A 20,966-nucleotide genomic window follows, 5' to 3' on the forward strand; every position below is an offset into this window, starting at 1 on the left:
GAAATATTCTTTTTGAAATGGTCATCCTTAGAAAAAAACAAACAAAAAAAAGAGTAATGAATTTTTCAGAAATCAAAAGAAATTTCAAAAATTAATCAGAAATTATACCTGCTTTTTAATTATTCCCATACATGAACTTTACTTTAAGCTTGCCAAGTTTCTACAACCTATTTCTTGATTAATTGTTTGCCCTTTATTCTGACTGAATTATCTTCAGCAGATATAGTGAATATCCCTCATGATCTCTAAGCTAATAATAACATATATCTGATTTTATGGCTTAATATAATGCTATTATAAAAGTCCAAATCATCTAGGGTTATTAAATATTCAGCTTCTTAAAAATTGGTAAGATTTTGCTATATTCATTACAGAGATGATTGGCACCTGAGGTATTATTAGGTTAGGCAGGTATGGGAAGATTTCAGATAGATCTTGCTCTATTTTGTATTAGGGTCTTAGAAGCAGCAGCAGAAAATAAAACTAGAAGGAACATTTATCATTAATTAATTTATCTTATTCTTTTAATATGCATTTTATTGTATGAAATGCATACTGTTTTATTGTCCATAAGTTAATTAAGAACTCAGTGTCATTGAAAACTTTGGGCCACGTCTGGTGGCTCATGCCTGTAATCTCAGCATTTTGGGAGGCAGAGGTAGGAGGATCCCTTGAGGCTAGGAGTTTGAGACCAGCCTGGGCAACATAGCTAGACCTCGTTTCCACAAAAAGTAAAAAATTAGATGGGCAAGGTGGCATATGCCTGTAATCCCAGCTACTCAGGAGTCTAAGGGAAGAGGATTGCCTGAACCCAGGAGTTTAAGGCTGTAATGAGCTACGATCACACCACTGCACTCCAGTCTGGGGGGTGACACAGTGAGTCCCTGTGTCATATTAAAAAAAAATAAAGAAAAAAACTTTGAAGTTAAGCAAGGGAGGCAGATGAATAAACCGTGGTACTTTTGGGAGACGGCAATACAAAGTTCACATTGAGCTAAGAATTTATTTATTCATTTATTTATTTATTTATTTCTGGGCAGCAGCAACTAAAATCCTAAGGAAGACCTGACAGTGGAATTGTAGAACAACTTCAATGTTGCTCTGGTTGTTAGTTAATGCTAGTAAAGCCAAACTATGAGATGATATGGGGAGGCTAGAAATTGAGCCTAATAGGGTGAACCAAGAAGCAAGAAGTTGTGTAAAAATACAGAAAGTATAGGCCAATTGGAGGTTAGGAAGCAACTTACATGAATTGTTGGTGGACAGAAATAGCTCCCATTTGAACTGCTTGAGGGGGTTTTTATCCTATTACCTCTGATCTTTAAGGAATATTGAGAACCATCTAGTTGCATTTAGAGTGAATGTAACAGCTTTTCTTTTTCCTCTTAGATAAAAGAATCTTATAAAAATAAATCATAACAAACATCCTTCCTAAAATCTGTGGTCCTCTGTCACTTAAATACAGTGATTTATTTTTCTAAATTACTAAACTTTTTTCTAAGAAATTTTAGGTTTGCAAATAAAGGAAGCCGAAAGTACAGAGTTCCCATATATGCCTTCATTTCCCAAGCTCCACAGTTTGTCCTATTATTAATATTTTGCATTTGTGTGGCACATTTATTATAATATATGAACCAATATCAATACATTATTATTAACTGACATATTTTTTACACTGAGGCTCACTCTTTGTGTTGTACATTCTATAGGTTTTGACATATATAATGACATATACCCACCATTACCATATCAGACATAATAGTTTCTCTACCCTGAAAATCCCCCATGCTTTGTCTCTTCATCTCTTGTTCCCTCTCTAAGCCCCTGGCAATCATGAATCTTTTTTCTCTCTACATACTTTTGCCTTTTCCAGAATGTCATATAGTTGGAATCATACAATATTAGCTTTCTCTAATTATGAATACAGTTTAACATTGTATTGTTCAAAAACAAAGATTTGAACAAAGAAAGAAGCCAAATTACCAAAGATTGGCTTTTTTCACTTAGCAATGCACATTTAAGTTACCTCCATGTCTCTTCATAGCTTGATAGCTCATTTCTCTTTAGGACTGAGTAACATTACATTGAATGAATGTATTGAAGTTTGCTCACCATTTACTCATTGAAAGGATATCTTGGTTGCCTTCAAATTTTGACAGTGATAAATGAAGTTGCTATAAATATTTGGGCACAGGTTTTTTTTTGTGTGTGGACATACATATTCTACTCATTTCACTAAATATCAAGGAGTCTGATCACTGGATCATATGGTAAGAGTATGCCTAGCTTCTGTTAGAAACTGCCAAATTGTCTTCCAAAGTGATTGTACCATTTAGAAGTACCACCAGCAATAAACGAGGGTTCCAGTTGTTCCACATCCTTGTCAGCATTGATGTCGTCAGTGTTTTGAATTTTAGCCATTATAACAGGTGTATAATGATACATCATTGTTTTAATTTATATTTCCCTGCTGCAATATGATGTTGAATATCTCTTCATATGCTTATTTTCCATCTGTATGTTTTCTTGGGTGAGATATCTTTTCAGATACTCTACCCATTTTTTAACCGGGTTGTTTGTTTTGTTTTATGATTGAGTTTTAAAAGTTTTTTGTATATGTTGAATACCAGCATATTCAGGTATGTGTGTTGCAAATATTTTCTCCCAGTCCGTTGTTTGTCTTTTTAGTCTTTTCACAAATATTTATTTTTCAAGATAATGAAGTTGAAGATATACAATACAACAACGTTAAGCTGCATCCATAATTAGTAGAGATTTTCCACAGCAGCAAAACATTGTGTGATCGTAATTATTTTAGATGACCAATAGAATGTAATAAATAATATAATATTAAATAAATCTCAAATATTCCTGGAAAATTATCATCTATTATTTGAAATTTCTGAAAAATATGTGTTTAGTGGTAGTGTTGGCTATTTATGCTGTTAATTAATGGAGTTGAAAGAAATTAGATGCTTCCAGGTTTTATTAGATATAATGTGTCTATAATTAGCAAATATTTTTTAGCAATGAGCTCTTCCATGTTGTTAAATATATACAAAGGATACAGAGGCTTCCAAGTTTTTCATAGTGATCATTATGCATAAACTTAGGTTTCATAAACTGCTTATTGATTAACAGCCTATATTTATCAAAAATATTTAATAATGTAGAAAAAGAATTATTTCAACTTAATTTGTACTAACTGGTCAAATTATGTTAATTTTGATCAAGTAAGTTAGAACACAACTATATTGGAATTCCCAATTGCAAGCAAACTAACTCAGGCTGATTTAAGTAAAACAAATAAACTTATGTTGATGTATTTATGGCATGGTGTGACAGAGGTGAATAACTTTGGAAAAGATGTTGTACTTTTATTGTATCAAATAGGATTGCTGCTGAGGAATTGCTGCAACCTATGGACTACAACTATATTTCCCTTCACCTGTGAGTTCATGTGTGTTTGGTATCTGGGTGTCACCAAGGAGAATGTACAGGAGACAGGAATTTTTTTTTTTTTTTTTTTTTTTTTTTTTTAGTAGAGTAACTTTCTATGCCTTCTTTTCTCTTGCTCTAACCACAAATGTTGAAGAAGTCCCAGAGGTTTAGAATGAAAACAGCCTTAGTCATCCATTACCAAAACATCCTCTAAGGTTGTTGAATTGATAAGAAAGGAACTTTCATGCTTTAAGCTACTGAAATTGTGTTGATTTATTACAACAACTGCCATAGTTACCTTAACTGGTAAATTGACAGGTTTGCTGGAATCCTGATCAAACTGGAAAACTGGCAGTAACCATGGAAAAGTAAAAGTCGAAATGACAGCCAAATCACACCAGTAAATAAGTGGAATGAAGACACGTCTATTTTCACAGGTGAACACTGGAAATTGCAAATCTGATTTCCACTGGCATTGGACCCTGGAACTGCTTCTGTTTCTACTGACACTAGCATACCAGGGTACTTGAAGTTGCTGTAGTCTGCAATAGTGAGTGTTGGAAGGTGCTAGAAAATGACCATTTGTCCTTTTTGGCTTTTATACTGGAAGGCAATCAGCTAGACCTATGCTGGAGAGTCATCATACAAGATCATTCAAATGTACAGTAAACTAACATGTATATTAGTTACCTATTACATTACAATAAGTTAATCACAAATATGAATGACTAAAACAAAAAATATTTAGCATCTTGCAGTTTCTCTGGTCAGGAATGTATTGAGAGCTTAACTGGGTGGTTCTAGCTCCAGGTCTTTCATGAAGGACCTGGTAGGGGCTGCCTCCTGTCTTGACAGGAGCTGGGGAATATGCTTACACGGTGACCCACTCACATGGCCATTGGCAGGAGGCACCAGTTTCCTGCCACATGGGCCTCTTTGTAGGACTACCTTTGTGTCATCATGATGTAGCAGCTGGCTTCTCCAGCGTGAGTAATGTAAGAGGGAGGAAGACAGGCAGAAGCCACAATTTTTGTTATAACTTAGCTTCATAAACATGTCATCACTTCTGTCATATTTATTGATCACATAAAGCAACAATGATATAAAGAAGAAGAGTAGAGTCTATTTCATTATTTGGCTACTCAATTTTAATCATAGAATCTTCAATAGAGGTTTATTTTATTCATCCAATAGTACCAAATAATACTCTGAGTTTGTTTAATTAATATCACTATTAATTCCTGGGGTTTCAGTCCACTTTGGGAAGAGGCTAGCTTGTTTTCATATATTAAAATTGAGTAATATCAGCATTGTTGGTAATTCTATATGTTCATATTCCCAAAGTAGTATCAAGCAAATACATGGTAAGAATGAGGATGAGAAGTTGATGCTGTTCAGTTATCTGGATAGCAGTCTAAGCCTATTACTAAGATGCCAATGCCTAAAGGTAGGAAATATATAAATATGCTGAATATTAAAAAACATGATGTATGTTCAGGACCAGGTGGTGACCCTGAGAGTTTACCTATCCCTCAAGGAGGGTGTGTATATTGGGAAAATTCAAGTAGAGAAAAGAGTATGAGGTTGAAGCAGAGTGGACAAGAAAGTGTTGCAGGATAAAACAACCAAAGGGGTTGTCAGGTAAGATTATGTAGGGCTTATAGGCAAGGTTGAATTTTACTTTTATCTGAGAGGGATTTGAGTAAACAATAGATTTTTCAAATTGTTTTAGGGGGTAAGGGTTATATGCAGAGATGTAGAATAAGAGGTCAACGCAATAATCAAGGCTAGAAGTGATGGCTACTTAAACTGTAATAAAATTTTGGAGTTGGTGAGGAAGAGTTAGATATGGGACATATTTTGATGATAGAGTCAGCATAATTTGCTTCCAAATTGTATGTGAGATATGAGAGAAATACAATGTGTGGATGAGATCAGTAGTTTGGCCTAAGCTCCTGAAATTGAGTAAGATTTTAGGAGGATTGTATTTCTTTTACCAGTGGTAGGGAGAACCAAGACATTGGCTCTGGACCTGGTTAAGTTTTAACGGTAAACTAAACATAGATGGAGATGTTGATTAGGCAATTTGATATACCAAACCTGAGCATTCTGAAGTTTTGAGGTTTAGGAAAGGATGAAGAATTACAAAGGACTGAGAACAAGTACTATGTCAAGTAGAAGAATTCAGGCAGGTGGTGTTTTAGAAGCCAGTTGTAGAAAGTGAGTCAAAACCACCAATGATCGGATGGTGTTGATGGGCTGAGTCCCATGAGAACTGAACAGCAACCACTGGATTCAGTCACATTGGTGTCATTCATGAGCTTGACAAGCTTTCTTTCAGAAAAGTACAGAGACTGAAATCCTATTGACATGAGATCAAACAGAATGGGAAGAGATGAACAGAAAATAAAATGAGTTAATCAATGATAGTGAACACAATGGTGTCTGTAGAGGGATGTAGGGTCAAAAGAGGCATATATCTTTTTTCCAAAAGGAAGAATCTTTAAACCCAAAGGCCATGTAGAAGTGCCTAGTATGTTAGTGTGTGGAGTTGAGACTCTTACTTTACTGTTTACTTTACACTTTCTTGCTTTTCATTGCAGGATAGTTTTCACATGTGTGAATTTTTATTTTAAGAAGCTGAGACAGAGATAAGTAAGATGAAGATTGAAATTATTGATACAAGAAATCTGCAGCTATACTCAGAAAGCTCAGAACTTTGTGGCAATTGGTTGGGTTTTCTTTTTAATTAAAATACAAGTCTTAATGTTTCAAAGTTTCATTTCTGTATTTGTCAAATAAAACTGTTCTTTCAGAGACCAATAATTAGAGGAAGAAACAAATTTTATGAACTTCTGGTACAATTTCCCAATCTGTGAGATACCAGACCAGAGTGTTTTGGTAAGAGGTTCACAAAATCAAACATAACATTCCATTGTCTGCAGACCAGTTAATGAATGCATAGTATTTTAATGTATGTCATAGGTACAAATACGAAAATATTCTCCAAAATGGGAAGACTGGGAACAAAAATTAGAGCCATCAAAAATGCACATTTTTCCATTTCCAGGTGACTGATTAATTTTGTAAAGTGATTCAACCATACTCTTTGGGTTTCAATTTATTTTGTACAAAGCAATGCACACAAATACAAATGTATTAACCAACAATTAGAATGTACATTTTGTGTCTTAAATATGTTGTCATTGATATTTGAGTGGAGTTTTATTGGTATCCAATCATATCTACTTTCTGCAGGAGATAAATTAGTTCATACCTTATCTTGACTTACAGAGGAATTACCTTTTCAACAGTCTGGAGAGGTGGACAATTTACCATACCTTCTGATCTGCATTATCTTACTTGTATGCTGAATAATAGCAACAAGATATTTTGATCAGAAAAATTGTGATATTTACTATTGAAATAGTGGTGAAATAAGGTGACAAATACCTGATATTCTGTAAAGTGAATAGTAGCAGGTAGTTTGGGGAAGAAGACCAGACTTTAGAACCTATGGGGAGTTTGCCTTTGTTTTATTTTCATGCTTGTATCCCCTTACCTCAAATCATTGTAATATGAAGAACAGAAGGGGCCCCTGGGACATAGAGAGGAAGAGAGCCAAAGAAGCACTCCAGCACTAGCTCAAGGAGCATGGGAAATTCCATTTTCTATTCTCTCTTTTTTTCAAATTTCTTCTATCGCATTTTCCAAGCCATGCTGTTGTGGCAGGTCCAGACCTTTCTTCCTTTCTTTTTTTTTTTATTTGCTCTTCATTTATTTAAAAAATTAATAATAATTAATAATCTTCCAAAACTAAGAAAAGACCAGGTGCAGGTGATTTCATGGTGGGCTCTACCGTACTTTTAGGGAAGAAATAATACCAGTTCTTCAAGTCTTTTCCAGATAATAGAAGCAGAGGGAGGTCTCTTAACTTAACTCTGAGGCAAGCACTACCCATATAGCAAAACCAGAAAAAGACATTACAAGAAGGGGAATCTACATATATATATACTATATATAATATATATATAATTCACCTTCTCAGTCTTTTATAACTGAGAGTAGAATAAAGAGGACTGGGCTAAGAAAAAGGAAAAATGCAGAGACAGGAGGCAGACTCAACTATGGGCTGCTTTACAAGCTCTCCAGCACCCTCCAGGTTGCCCCAAGGGGAGGCTTCCAGGTAACTGCCATTGGTGCAGTAAGCCAGGCCACTGGAAGGCAAACTGCCCCAATGGCATAAACATAGGGAAAAGCCCTGTGTGACTTGCCTTCTCTACCACAAGGGCCCCCAGGACAGAATTCCAACTCTTGATGGCCTTTAGTGGAAGGAGCTCTCTGCTCCAGCAGCTAACAACTCAGATATCATCAACAGAACAAAGCCAAAGGCAACTCTGGAGGTGGCAAGTAAAATTATAAATGCTCCTTTTGCATTCAAAAGCTGCCTACTCTGTGCTAATCTCCTTCTCTAAGCAACTCTCCTCCAAATAATGTTGCATAATCAGGGCAAATGATATCCCCTTCCTTCAAAAGGAAAGATTCATATGCCTTTATATTACTTAAGGGATCAATTACTATTCTCCCACCAGTCCCTGGTAAAGTTGAAATACCCCAGACTTCTGTAGGGCAAAAATAGCCTTTCCACAATTTGTGCTCACTAATATTTACTCAACCTGTGAATTCATTTTTCTCTGTAATATCCCTATTTCTCCCAGACAAGCTAACTAAATTGTTAAACCATAACTTCAACCTGAACGGTCCTACCTCTGGGGTTTAGAAATAGCCCACACTTATTCAGACAAGCCCTAGCAAAAATCTAACTGAGCAATCTCTTGAGGGGGAATAACTTCTACAGTATGCAGATAACTTCTTTATCTGCTCTCCACTCACAGGATGTGCACAGTAACATGCAGTACAAACCATAACTTCCTAACAGAAGGAAAATGACTTTTGTCTAATTACAGTTATGGGTGGCATGTGCAGTATCATAGAACATAGGGAGCTTTTTCCTCCCCTCAGAGGAAAACCTAAGATCAGATGGGACAGCTGGAAAAGATCCCTTTGCTACTAACAAGTGTCTTCTTGAACTTCTGATTCACTGTTGCTGCAATGGGTGAGTCTTTCTCTGGCTTCACTGAGCTCCTTGCCTTCCCCAACCCATTGCAGTCAATGCTTTTCTCTCCCTCTTTCTTTCCTTTCCCTTTCCTATCTTCTGTGTTAGAATATGCATTCCTATTCTCCTGTTTTCTCTGTGTGTGTTCTAAAATGGACAACTAGGGGCAAGTTTGAAACTTTCCAGTTCAGTATTGGTTGCTAAGAGAAGTGGCTAACGTCTATGTTTTGTCAGGCATATTTTGCTCTGACCAAAAAGGAAAATATTAATTTGGCTACTCCATGAAACCACTTGGGCAGCATCTTACAATATTAAGAGGATTTTTGGTCTGTGGTTTCATGAAATAAAAAGATAATAGTAATTTTTCTTTGTTTTGCAGCTTGGCCCCCAGGGCTATAATACAGAGAGCAAGGTTGCTAGGTCTGCTCAGGGAAAGGGAACCCAGAAACCTGGCATGCTGACAAAAGGGTAAATTCTTACCAGCCAGAATTACAGCCTCTTTCTCTATGCAAATCTACCGTAGCAATGATAAAAATCACTGTCTCCTCTGCAACATTTTCATTAGTAAGAAAAAGGATTTGTGAAGCTAGTTTCAATTGTAGCGAATCTGGTGTACTTTGTGCTATACATTTGTCTTTCTGTGTTGTGCTATATTGGAGAGTGATACCTCAGGACAGAACATGGGCTTAGGATCTCCATAGCCCACTGGTCAAGGCAGCCTGTAAAACTTCAGTTACAAACTTTACTGCAGGTCCTTGAAACCAACCAACCAACCAACCAAAAAGCTAGATGAAGTTTCCCTCTTATCTTGTTTTACCTCCTTGGGAGTCTGATCTTGTAACCACGTGGCAATACTTTCTTTTGTTCTCTGCTGTCTGGAGGACAGGAATTTTTGAGTTTATGTCATAGTTAGCACTTTTTTTTTTTTTTTTTGAAATGGAGTTTCACTCTGGTCTCCCAGGCTGGAGTGCAGTGACTCTATCTCAGCTCACCACAATCTCTAACTCCCAGGTTCAAGTCATCCTTCTGCCTCATCTCCCTGAGTAGCTGGGATTTACAGGCACAGGCCACCATGCCTGGCAAATTTTTGTACTTCTTTCTTTTTTTTTTTTTTTTTTTGTAGAGACAGGGTTTCATCCTGTTGGCCAGGCTGGTCTCGAACTTTCAACTTCAGGTGATCTGCCCGCCTTAGCCTCCCAAAGTGTTGGAATTACATGAGTCACCATGCCTGGACACACTCAAAATTATTTTGAGTGAATTAAAAGCCCTGACAGCTCAAAATTCGCTGCCTCCAGGAACCTTCTGGAAAGAGCAATGAAAACTGCTTAATTCTGTAGCTCAGCAGCTAAGTCTTCACCATTTTATAATGGTGGCCAGGGCTCAATTCCTGGTGTAGGGAATGAGTCCTTTCACATTTACTTGAGGCCTTTAGCATTTATGGATTCTCTGCCCCTCCAGAATCAACTTCTGACTTCCCTTCTTGAATTTTCCTTTCTCTGAGCACCTGTGGGATTACTTACCTCAGTCTCTCCTTCTGGCTTATGCCCCTTAGTCAAATTCCTTCTTCCGAGGAGGCAAGAATTGAGGTTGCTGCAGACGCATATGGATTCGAGGCCAGTAACAGAAATTTTTTCTGTTAGATTTTTCTGGTAGATTCTGGGAATATCTCTCTCTTTACACACACACACACACACACACACACACACACACACACACACACACTGTCTTTATCTCTCCAAATATCACTTGTTGCTCCTTCTTTATTAGATATGTTGAAACTTCTTGCTCCATTTTCTGTGTTTCTTAGTTTTTCTTTGGTAGCATTGATTATTTAACGTTTCCGTGCTACATTCTTAAAGATTTTCTGCATTACATATTGTAATCAATTAATTTTTCTTCAGCTATATCCAATTGTTAAATTCGCTTTTAGTTGTAACTATTCATGTTGACATTTTTACTGATTTTTTAATCCCTAGAGTTCCTATAGAAATTTGCTTTGTGTTTAGCTTCATAACTGTCCTTTCTTATTTATGAAATTCTTATTTTTACATATATTATTTCATCACTTTATACAATATCTATAAATATGGCTGCTTTATAGTTATTTTGGATTATTCTAATATCTTTTCCTTTTCTTTTGGCATTTTGTTCAGTGTGTTGATTGTCTTTCTTGGAAGTATATGCTCTTTTAAATTTGGTATTTTATGTTTAAGAACTAATCTCCTGACCAAGTTCCTCCCTTTATGGTAACTTCCTGTTTGCTTAAATCCTGGTCCCTCAGAATGGATTGGTCTTTAGTTCAAAGTCTTCCTTGTGACTATAGGTGCTGAACCTTTAGGTTCTGATCCCATGTGTTCACAGCAGCAACTTGGGAAGCCCACTGAAGCTCTTTTTCTTATAAATGAGTTTTTTATTTTTTTTTTTAAATAAATGGATAACACAGTTCCAGTTTTAGACTTAATAAGTGGATCCTGATTGTAATTTTCTGCCAAATGCGAGATACTCGTCTTCTTTTCTCAGGTGGCCTTCTAACTCACATGCCATTTGTCTCACATCAAATCACAAAATTCAGTACTTTCTCACCATCATGAGATTAATTTGTATTTTTAATCAAGATATTTCTTTCTTATTTTCAAATATACGTACATATTTTTAACCAACAGTACTGAAGTGCACTTGTGCACAACTGTAGTTTGTATACAATGAAATGTACTCATTTTAAAAGCACGCTTCATTGAGTGTTGATCAATGTATGCACAATCAAGGGATATAATAAAGGTATATAAGAGCTCCATTACAAAATCAAGTTTCTTTATGTTCATTTTCTTATTGTTTATATAATTTTAGAAACCATTTTAGAGTTATAGAAAAATTGTAGCACAAATGACTTTTTTCCTAAACCATTTGAAAATAAGTTGTCAAACCAATGCTCCATCACCCTGAATATAATTTGGATAATTCTTAAAAACAAACCAGTCTTCTTATATAGCCACAATTACGACTATCAAAGTAAAGAAATTGACTCATACATTACTACATATAATCTTCAGACCTCACTCAAATTTTTCTTTATTTTTCAGTAATGTACCTTATGGCAAAATAATTTTGTTCAAAATAATGTATTATATTTAGTTGACAGGTCTTTATAAGTCTCTTCCAGCCACAACATTTCTGCAGTTTTATTTTCACTTCTATGACTGAAATTTAAAGATAACAGATCCATTATTTTGCAGAATGCCCTCAATTGTTTTTTGACTGATATTTTCTCATAGCTAGATTTAGATTATGCTTCATTGGCAAGAGTATTAGACAAGTAATATGTATTCTTCTCATTGCTTTCTGCCAGTTGTGTACAGGTTCAGGTTACCTTTCTTATTACTATGTTATTTACTTTGATTCTTTCACAAAAGTCATGTATTAACAGCTTTCTCCCCTGTGAAGGGATTCTTTTGCCCTTTATAATTATTGAATAATTTGTGTAGAGGTGTAGTACTTTGGAATAACTCAATATAATATTCAACTTTCAATATATTAGTATATTTATATATTATTTCAGTGTGGATGCATGTATTATCATTTAATGGATAACAACTTATTGTTAATTTTTATTTTGATATTGATCTTTTCTTAGAGTTGGCCAGTGAGAGAGAGTGTGCCTTCAAGCTGGCTTCTATGTCCTCCGGGCATGTCCCCATTCTTCTTTAAGCACTTCCTTGCTATCTGTCACAATAAATGTTCCAGCCTCATCTTCTAATTGCCCTGCTCCACCTCCAGATTCAGCCATTTCTCCAAGGAGTCTTGGTTTCTTTTAGTGGATAATGATATTTATAATTCAGCATGTGAATACTAGGTGCGCTCATTACTACTGGGGTTTTATTGTGTCCAGATTCTCTTAGCAAATAGACATATAACACATACATCTATATATATATACACACACACACATATATATGTATATATATATGCACACATATATGTATACATATGTGTGTATATATGTGTGTGTTTACACATGTATGTATATAGCTCACCCCAGGCTCTGCCCTCATGTTGGTGCCATACTTACTCCACTCAGATTCTGATAGCCCACATCAGGTTGCCCATCTGCATGAACAGCCTCTTTGCAGCACTTGTGCTGGATGCCCAACCCACGCCAGGCCCACAACCTGTGACAGTGCCTTCTCGTTCTGGTCCAGCATGACTCTCAGTGCCAGTTGTTCTTCTGCACCTTCAAATGTTAGTCTTCATTTTGGTTATATTGTTCCTTCCTTCCTTTCCTTTTTCTTTTCAACCTCCTGTAGGATATTATGTGATTAATTATTCATTGTTTATCTATATTTGTTTTCTTTCTTTACACTAGTTCCTGCTTTCTAACCTAAACTATCTGCCTACACACTGCCTACTTTTCCTCATGCCACACCTTCATCAATTTCCTTAGTTTCACTTTTAGACATTTTTAAAAAAGTCTGTGTTCTTTCTCTTCCCATTCTCAGCCAATCACTATCATCTTGTTTTGAGTCTCATTATTCTAGTAAAAATGATCTGTTTAATTTTAACTGTGACTTCACAAGTTAAATACAGCCTCCTGTTTCAGTTTTTAAGTTGCAAAACTTAGTATTATCACATTATTTTTTAACAATGTATAAAATGCAGAAAGATTCACTGAAAGAATTACTGCAGCTCCTAAAATTCTAAGAAATTCAGGCCTATTGATAGAACAACCCAATAAAATCAAAGAAAAAAATATTCTTAATAGTATAACAAAATTAACATATCAGAACTTTCAAATAAATTATTTATATCTGTGCTTAATAATATTTTTCAAAATTTAAATAACATTATAAATGGAATATTACAATTACTTTATATCATGTATCATATAATATTTGTAAGATCCCGGTAATACTTATTTCAAAACTTCCTAGCATTTAGGATATTATGTTACAATAGATTTTTAACTTTAACTTGTACACACACACATACACACACACACGTAAATATATATGTGCATATATATGTGTGTGTGTGTATATATATATGTATTTAGAGACAGAGCCTTGCTCTGTTGCCCAGGCTGGAGTGTATGCAGTAGTGCAAACATGGCTCACTGCAGCCTGACCTCCTGGGCTCAAGTGATCCTCCTGCCTCAACCTTCTGAGTGGCCGGGACTACAGGGGTGTGCCATCATGCCCAGCTAATTTTTAAAACTTTTTATAGAGATGGGGTCTTTTTGTGTTGCCCAGGCTGGTCTTGAACTCCTAGTGTCAAATAATTCTCTTGCCTTGGCCTCTCAAAGTTTTGCGATTACAGATGTAAGCCACAGAACCAGGCTTTCAGTTTTGATAGCAATAAAAATTATTTTTATACTAAAATATAGATGAATGAATAGGTAACTTCTTTTTATAATAAGGAAAACTTCTTGTGCCTTGAAAAGCTTTGAGAAAAAAAGTCAATCATGGAATGGTTCGAGAAAAATATTTAAAAAGATGTTCTCTCTCTGTCTCTCTGTGTGTGTGTGTGTGTGTGTGTGCAATTTGAGTGTCAAAACAAATCATCTTATCTTTATAAATTGGTGGAAATTACATTATTTGGATGCACTTTAAAGCACTTGAATTTATAAATATTTGGTGAGAATGCCCAATCACATTTATATCTCCCTTGTTTAAAAGATTTATCACATGCTGGCAAAGGCTATATATGGTCTGGTTAACTGATTTAGCATACAAATATTTGCCTGGGAGCAAGCTGTGTGACCATGCTTTATTATACCTGGTAATTGGGTAGCTGGCAAAGGATAGATAACTCTGTGAGAGAAGGAAACACGAAAAGGAGTTCAGGCTGTTTATTCCAATCCCAATATGCACATTCACAGGAAAATTGTGTGCTTTATAACTACATTTGTAAGTTAAGGATTCATTTATTTTATCAAATGTTTATTGAGTACCTACTATGTCACTGGGCTAGTTGCTAAACAACAAAATTGAATAAAAGGCACAGTTGCCCTGAAGAATTGATCTTATCATTTAGTGACTTTAGTGTTGAAAACTGATACACAAGCAGCACATTTCATTATAAGCTTTTAAGTGCTATGATAAGGATATGTTCAAGATGTTTTTCCGCTGATTAAGAAGTCCCTGAGACAATACCAGTCCTGAGGCTAAGACACTTTAATACACAAATGACTTTGTGTGATGATATTTTCCTTTTGTCATCAGAAACTCCTGTACAATGATTTAAGCCTCTATGCCTTGGATATAAAGCTGCTCCTGACACTGGCCTATAAACATGATTCTGAAAGTATGTATATGTAGCATGTGTCAAATGTAAATATGCAATAAGGATTTGGTTATAGTTATTTGTTTTAAAATATCTTTTCATCTTTTAAATGTTTCAGCAGATCAATTATGAAAGTACTGCTCAGTCTTGATATGGCAGGTTACATGGCCTGTGTTTGTTTGACTGCTCCCATTAAATCACAATCTTACTCAGTTGGCATTCTGAGAAGCGGAAGCCCAAGGATATTTGTGGTATTTTGACTATTAGACTTTATAATACACAGGAGGAACTGCTATTCCTCCTCTGATCAAGAGAGGACAGCCCAGCTCCTTCTCAAATATGTATTTGTCAGGAGTATGAAAACCAAAGTCTTTTTTCTCCTCCTTGACTAGCCGTCTTTCCCTTTCCTAACAAGGTCTCTGGAAGATAGAGAGAGAATCTTCTGCAAGTAATTTTTATTTGCATTTGTCATAATTAATGTAGTTAAAAGTTATACATTCTTTCAAATTCATCTCTTTATTGAATTGTGTGCCATTAGATCACTTTTATTTTGTGGAGCTTTAGTACTTTTCTGTTTGTAAAAAATGTAACACTTTTATAATTTGATTGGAGTAGATTTTACATGTGAATACTCAGTGTGAATTATGTGAATACTCAATGGTTTTTTAGTGGATTTATCAAGTTGTGAAAAATACTAGAAGTCAGTTTTAGAACATTTTCAGCAACCCATTAAGATCATTAATGTCCACTAACTGTTAATCTTCACCTTGCCATCTGTCCCTGTCCCCCCACCATAGAAAACCATTAATCTACTCTGTGTCTGTAGATTTGTCTTTTCTGAATATTTTCTATAAATTAGAATCATGAAATATGTGGTGTCTTTTATCTGGCTTCTTGTACTTAGCATGTATCAATAGTTCATTCTTTTTACCACTGAATAATAATTCATTGTAATGGTATTCCATTGATATGTCTATCAATTCACCAGTTGATGGACAATTAAGTTATTTTCAATTTTTGGCTTATGAAAAATGCTACTAAGAACACTCATGTGCAAGTCTTTGTGTGGTTATGTAAGATTTAACATTTTTTGACATCATATTGTTGTCCTCAGTTTAGTATCATTTGAAATCAAAATCAAGTATGTGTTTTCTATTTATATGATTATTTTGAAGATGAAGTGCAATATGTGAAATTGAATTACACTTTCTTTATCCACTTTTAAAGCTCTCCTTTGAGATTAATAATAAGTTAAAATGTAAAAACTTGTTTTTGATTTTTTAATGTTTTTCTTATCATTTTCATTATTGTACTCTTACACTATCTTCTAGGAAATTTTCTGTCATCTTTTCTATAAATGTTTCTACTTTCTATATCAAAAATCTTGTCCCTTACTGTCTTATATATCTCACTAATTTATTAACAAGCAAATTTTGTTTTCCTAATAATTTTGCTTTATTCTACATATTTTAATTTTATTTGATCCAGATTCTTTTAATTATTCTACTTTCAGTTCATCCTTCCCTTTCCTTATGGCTCTCAGTTTCTTTTATTTTCCATCTTATTCTTCTTTGAAAGTAAATATTGTCTCAGGTTTTAATCTTTTTAAAATTATTTATGCTTTCTCTTTTAACACCCTTTCTCATTGCTTACTCAGGTATTCAATACCTAAGTTTTTTTGTACATAAAATAAAAAAAAGTACCAAATTGATTAATAGTCAATAATGACAAATCAGTTTCCTAATAGATGGATAAATTGAATAAAACCTGGTACCAAAGAAATACACAAAGAAATATAATCTAACTAAATGTGAGGGAATCATCCAGAGCTTAAAATAACAAATAGTAAGAGAATGATTTAATACCAGTCAGAATTTTAGATCTTACTAAAAAAGAAATTAATTATTTGAGTACCTGAAGTATATCTGGGCTACATTAGGCTCCATAGAAGTTTTAAGTTATTTAATCTGTTTTAATAGTAACATGATTTACCTGAATGCAGTTCTTTCTCTCACACCAACAAAACTGAGGTTCAGAAAGGTTAGGATTGTAGAGAATTCTGGATAGGGTCTTTTGGCTTTGCTTCTATAACACTATGCACTTCTTTTGCCAGTTTTTATATTGGACTGTGTCGTTCATTGTGCAAGTCCTTAGATAGCATATATAAGTAAGAGCCGGCTGTGGCCAATGGCTGGGTATATACCTGATCCTTGTTTACTAGCAGAAGCTCTCTGTTACCTCAGACAATGGGCTGATTCATGGAATGCACTGTGCTCTGGGCTCCCTGCTTAGTTGTGGTTATGGAGGACAGGGGAGCCAGGAAGGGCAGGGCCAACTGAAGGTCCTCTGTGGCAAGTACCAAACACCTAGCACTTCCTCAGTTCTAAATTATCTGCTCAGGGATGGAGGGCAGTCTAAGCTCCTAATCTAGGAGAGTGGGTTCACCAGATGCCTTGAGATCTGCCGGGGTGTGGGGCAAAGAAGTTTCCCTTGCACAAAGATCTCCACACAGGACAGGTTGGGTGACTCGGGCTGTTGCACCAGGCAAGTAGGCGCTCCCAAAGCCTGGAGATTTGCCTGGGCATAGAACAGAGAGAGTCCCACAACAATAACAAAAGAAAAAAAAAAAAAAAAAAAAAAGAATTGACAAGTGGGACCAAATTAAACAAGAGCTTTTGAATAGAAAAAAAACAATCTATCAACATAGTAATAGACAACCTATGGAATAAGATAAAATATTAGCAAGCTATGCATCTGGCACAGTTCTAATATTCAGAATCTATAAGGAAATTAATCAAACAAGCAAAAAACAACCCCATTAAATATTCCCACAAATAACCCATTTAAAAAATGGGCAAGAGACCTGAACAGACACTTCTCAGTAGAAGACATACAAGCAAGAAACAAACATGAGAAAATGCTCATCATCACTAACCATCAGACAAATGCCTGTTAAAACTACAATGAGATACTATCTCATACCAATCCAAATGGCCATTATTAAAAAGTCATAAAACAACAGATGCTGAAGCTGGAAAGGCTGCTGAGAAAATAGAATGCTTATATACTTTTGGGAATGTAAATTAGTTCGGCTACTGTGGAAAGCAGTTTGGAGATTTATCAAAGAACTTAGAACTACCATTCAACCCAGAAATCCCATTGCTGGGTATACCTCCAAAAGAAAACAAATTGTTCTACCAAAAAGACACATTTACTTGCATGTTCATCTTAGTGATATTCACAATACCAAAGACAAAATCAACCAAGATGCCCATCTATGGTAGAGTAGATAAAGAAAATGTGGTACATATACACAAAAGGATAGTGCACAGTCATACAAAAGAAAGAAATAATGTCCTTCGCAGCAACATAGATATAGCTGGAGGCCATTATCCTTAGTACATTAATGGAGGAACAGAAAACCAAATACCATATGTTCTCACTTATAATTGGGAGCTAAACACTAGGTACTAATGGACATAAAGATGGCAGCAATCGATACTAGGGACTACGAGAGCGGGGAGGTGGGAAGGGGGTAAAGGGGTGAAAAAACTCCTGAGTATGATGCTTAATACTTGGGTGATGGGATCATTCAGACCCAAAACCTCTGCATCGGGAAATATATACCTAGGTAACAATCCAGAACATGTACTCCCTGAATCTAACATAAAAGTTGAATAAAAAAGAAAGATTAAGAACTTGTTTGAAAGTCACACAGCTATAAGAATTTATGTGTAGAACTGGATTATAACAAATTTGCTATAAATAAAAAGTGTGTTCTTTTTACTATAGTACATTCACACTGATTATAATAAATGTCTTTAAAACTTTAATCAGCTCACATAATCTTGGGGTTTTAATTTACTATTTCTTAAATTGTCTCTGGGAGAAAATAGATATTGTGAACTCCATTATGCCCTAAAAATGTGTAGAGCTATCTACATGTCCCCGCCATATGCTATTTCATGGATGCATCCCAAAGCCTTTCTACTGCAAGCTCCACAGACTCATTCATTGCCTGGGAACTTTCTCTATGTCTCAAAGGTCCTTACACAACTCAAAATTCCAAGGATTTAACTTCTTTGGGAGCATCCTTCAACTACTGAAGTTCTTGCGCTTCAGGTGTGAAAACAGGGAAGGGTACTCTTTAAAATCTCTGGAGATCTCTGGGTGCTTGAGCCCTAGATAAATACAGTAATAAATTATTCATAAACGCTAAATAGCATCCCATTTTATTGGCATTTTATCTTTCTTTGTTGCACTTTTCCTCTGCTCCATCGGTGCTTCCTGGGATCAGATCCTCTCCCACAAAAACTGTGTATTCAAGTCCATGTCTCAACATTAGCTTCTGAGGGAATCAAACTTAAAACAAGGGAATCTATTGTGAAAATATAAATTGTTTCAAAATTTTTAAAATGTATATGAACTCCTGGATGATGCGTGAAGGATTATCAAGGTAATTTAATTATCTTTGATATTTAATATTTTATATTTGAATTGAATTAAGAATTGATTTGTGAGAAGAAAAATGACTCAGTATTTCCTTGTCATTGTTTTTGATTTCATTTTCTTTTAATTGGACCATATTCAGCCATAAAAAACTAATTATTCTTTTAATTATTCAAGCATTTAATTTCTAGTAACCAAATACGTAAATAATTAAGTGTAGTTTTCAATATACTGAATATTTCACATTAATCTAAACATGTATTATAATAAATACCTAGTCTATTAATACTCATTCCCTTTGATAAATATCATTAGAAAAAAATTGCTGTAGAACATTATATTTGAATATATTTATTTAACGGTGATGTCAGCATTATTATTGTAATTGTATTGCTAGTTATTAAAGGTATGTCTATGTGTTTATACTAAGCATATGTTTTTCTATTATGAATGTTTTTCCTTTTCTTATAGAAATGATAAAGAATCCCTTGGATATCAGATCTGATACATTTAAATATGTAACGATTATAATTTGATTCCAGGAGTTGGAGTTTGTCTAATTGTGTTTTTACATATTTTTGGAGAAAATCACTCTGATCATCCTGAGATGGTTAGAAACATAGAAATTATAAGTAGATACCACACATAAGAACTGAATACAGTAGAACTGCATGCTTTACTGTTTGTTCTTAGAAGTGCTTTCATTTCTAGAGAAGCATCCTGCTGCTGTGGTTATCTTTTTCAGAGGTTGCTCAAATTCCATGAGGACTTCTTTTGGATAGCTTACCACAAAGATTACATTCTCTTTGGAGTTCAGATACCATACATCAAAACACTGGAGCTTTTGCAAGTTTTCTCTCAACAGGGGAAATGTATCCCCTACAAACTAAAGGCAAAGTCAGAAGAGCAGTAAACAACTTTCTAACTTTCTTCTCCTGGTTTCTTTCCTTCATTAAAAAATATGACCACACTATGCTCTTTTTATAGTACACTTCATTATTCACACTAAATCAATGACATGAATGTTGTAAGTATGTAATTGCAATAGGCACATTCTTATATTTGCTTGCTTCTTTTGGTTTATGGCTTGCTTAAATATACGCGAGAAATAATCTCAATTTTGAAATAAATAATTTCTAAATTTAATTATTGCATGTTTCAAAGTAGACAAATATTAGCCTTTCTGGTATAACATAATGCAAGGATATAAACCAAAGCAAATCACATATTTCCTTCAGCTAATTGTGCTGTACCCTCTTATGTTATATTTTACCTTCTCTTGAAAATAGGGAACATTCAAATTCTAGAATTGATTTATAACCATCAGTGATTATAACCAGTGACTATCCCCTCAAGGAGGATTCCCCTTGAGTTTTATTGCACATACCCAGTTTGAAAGAGTTACAGTGATGTTTCCAAATATAACTGTATTTTATCAAGTTCTTTTACTTGTTGTTAAGATGTTGGTTTTTTATCTATTTTTTTAATTTTGTTACATACATTTATAACTCATATTTCCTTAATAAGAATGCCTACTTATTTTCCAATGTCCTTTATCCAGTTAATTGCTTTTAACCTTAAATTACACCTTGTCTTCTATTAATATCACTCTACTTGTTTGCCTTTTGTTTGCATACACTTGTTATCTATTTGTTCATCTCTTAATTTTAACCTTTAATTATTA

The sequence above is a fragment of the Rhinopithecus roxellana genome, chromosome 8, assembly GCF_007565055.1.
Source record: "Rhinopithecus roxellana isolate Shanxi Qingling chromosome 8, ASM756505v1, whole genome shotgun sequence".
In the NCBI taxonomy this organism is placed as follows: domain Eukaryota; kingdom Metazoa; phylum Chordata; class Mammalia; order Primates; family Cercopithecidae; genus Rhinopithecus; species Rhinopithecus roxellana.